Source organism: Grammomys surdaster, unplaced genomic scaffold (assembly GCF_004785775.1).
Source record: "Grammomys surdaster isolate TR1022 unplaced genomic scaffold, NIH_TR_1.0 570, whole genome shotgun sequence".
Taxonomy (NCBI): domain Eukaryota; kingdom Metazoa; phylum Chordata; class Mammalia; order Rodentia; family Muridae; genus Grammomys; species Grammomys surdaster.
In genome coordinates, this window is record NW_021604989.1 from 34386 (window position 1) to 37367 (window position 2982).

The 2982-nt window shown below is 44.8% G+C and overlaps 1 pseudogene; it reads right to left on the minus strand.

Annotated features, from left to right (window-relative positions):
* Positions 1-1200: 1200 nt before the first annotated feature.
* On the minus strand, positions 1201-2062 carry LOC114633235 (annotated as a pseudogene).
* Positions 2063-2982: the final 920 nt, after the last annotated feature.

A 2982-nucleotide genomic window follows, 5' to 3' on the forward strand; every position in this document is an offset into this window, starting at 1 on the left:
CTTCCCCCTAGAGGACTCCCACAGAGGCACTTGCAGGGCTCATTTTCAACCTAGGAACCCATTTTGAGGCAGGTGGGACATGCTGAGTAAGGAAACTTCTCTAAGGAGAGAAGTCTACCCCGTGAAGAAGACCATATCTCCTCCAAGAAACAGAAAGCAAAAGACAATCACTTCCCATAGAACAATGTCTGATGGTTATCCAGGCTAGAGGAGAGGTCACAGAGCTACTGTTCCACATAGAGTTTTGCACCTCAGCCTTCTCCTCTGAGCAACACCCAGTGAAAAGCCAGCACTTTCTGCCTGGGGTTTTATCTGGACAGGACAGTGCTGGGGTGGACAGCTCTTCCTGTCCAGGAGGGGACTGTGACCTCACTGGTTCATGGACATCTGGCCTGGGTCTCCTGATGGGCTGTCAGATTCTCAGCTAAGCCGACCCCCAACCCATGGCTCACAAGCCACAGAGCTGGGACTGGTCCTCTTCAGGACTTCAAAGCCAAAAGACAGAGGATGGAGCCTCTTGGTAACTGTGAATCAGAGAACGTATTGGGCTGGCCCTGCAGGGCCATAGCACCCCACCATCTCCAAAAAGATTCTCCAATGACTCTCTGCTTTCTGATTCCATGTCCCCACCCTCTCCACTCCCTGCTTTGATCAGCTTCTGGCTTAGCAAGCATAAAGTGGCCCCTCAGGGGTTTCTATGGAATTGCTCTTTCTGAAGTGATAGATAGTTAAGTTTGCCACAAGGGGCACACTCATCCTTTGTCACAAAGAGCAAGAGGGAGTATGGATAAAATTCAATGAATGAGGACATGCATCCACATGATCCTGTGGGGGTACTCCATGATCCCCATTCCTCAGAAACAATTTCTTACAGGAGACTTAACTTCTCTTTGGTGCTGGCAGGCAGCAGCACAGGTTTCAGAGGTAGTTCATGGATTGTCTTCTCATCCCTTCCAGCAGCATGGCAAGTTATAAGGGAAATCTGGGCCAGCATCCTGAGGCTGGACACTAGTAGTGGGCTCTTCCTGGATGATGGTGACTTACTGAAGGATGGCCTCTTCCTGGGTTGTGTTCTTTTCCTCTATGAGAGTCTCTTTCTGCAGGTATCCCCAAGAGGAGGAGCCTCTGAGGGTTACATTCTTAGCTGCCTGCAGGGATCCTCAGAGATCCTCTTCGGGATGGCAGGAGGACATTTGCCTGTCAGGCATATATCCTATGACTCTTGGTCCTGCCAATGCTAGGGCTCTTGTTGCCTGGGAAAATCTGTGTGGAAGGAGGTGGTCCATGTGTTTCACTGACCCTGATCATGGGGTGTCTGATGACTTGGTGAATGGTGGGTTTCCTGCCAGGATTGATCATCAGCAGTTCAATGATGACGTTGAAAATATCAATGGAAACATGAGGAAGAATGCTGAAGTTAGCAGTGATGATCTACAGCCTCATATCCACAAAAGATCTGCCTAGACAAGGTAAGCTCCCAGCTTCTGTGAGGAACAGGAGGACCCCTAAACTCTGTATATCCACTAGGTAGCCCTTATATTCCTCTGCATACAAGAGTTCTGGAGCACATTACTTTAGCAGCAAGATCAAAATCACACAGCTTGGGGTTGCCCCTGTAGTCAATCAAAATGTTGCTGGCCTTTATGTCCCTATGGTCAATGTGATTGTCATGGCAGTATTGCATAGCATGTACTATATGGGCAAATATCCTTCAATCCTAACTCTCCTCTAAAGACCCTCTTTGATGATGAGGTCTAGTAGTTGTCCCTCTGAGATATGCTCTATTACCATGTAGGTGGTCTTTCTCATCTGGACCATGTAAAACAGCTTGTTAATCTTAGGATGTCTAAGTGATTTCATAATCTTGACTTCCCTGCAGATAAGCGAGGTATACTTCTTGGGTTTTTTGGAGAATTTTTATAGCCACACAGGTCAATGTCGGGTCATGGAAGGCCAGTTGGATCACTGAAAAATTTTTTTCACCAAGGGTAGTCAGCATCTTATAGTTAGTCGTGAAGTTCTCCTCAGTTGTGTAGTAGACCTCCAGGTCCTGCTCCATCATCAAACCCTCTATGATTTGGCTAGAACCAATATTGCAATAAGAAATTTAAAAAAAAAATTAAATCAGGCTAAAGAGAATGTTTACAGCTACAAATTCCTGTGTCAGAAGAACAAGAAAAAAAGCCAGAAATAAGTCAGACAATGTGGAATGCTTTGACATTGAGCTAGGACAAGAAAGTAGGCTCAAGATAAATACATCTGAGGATTGTGATCCTTGTATCGTGATCATCTTGATAAGTCCCTGGATACAATGATCACAGGACTTGTATTTATGCCTTGTTGAGTCCTTGACCTAGAACTGACTCTATTATTTGCATGCATTTTGTATGATATAAAGGCAGCATGGGAAAAAATATACTTGCTTCAGCTCTTATGGAGTAATACTACAGTGTTGTCTAATTGTCTTTTCTTTCTTTTATCCTCATTCCCTCCCTTGAGACCCTGTTGACTGACTGAGTGGGCTTAGTCAAGACAATCTAATCAGGTACTTTGGATCCTTTGGAAGAGAAGAACAAAACACCTGTTAGAGTAGTAGTCAAGGATGATATTCTCTCTTAATGAAATGTTCATTGTCACCTGGAGGCAATGCATGTCTATACATTCCACACTAAGCACTGACTAGCAATTCTATCCACTAAACCATCACACAATGAAAGGGAGACACAAGGCACTGTTCAGAAATGGGCACCAAAGCCCTAATTGCCATTTCTCTAAACAGAAATTTGATTTTTGAAAGTCACAAAGGAAAGACCCTCCTTCTTCATCAGCACCTTGGAGAACAGGAAGGAACCTGAAAGTGGTTTGCTGCTCCCCACTGCCTCTCTTCTAACAGATGAAAAGGTTAGGATTGATGGAAGGAGTTATATTCAAGTATAGGCTTGGAAATTTGGGAAGACTCCTTGTCAGTAAAATGTCCCCTGA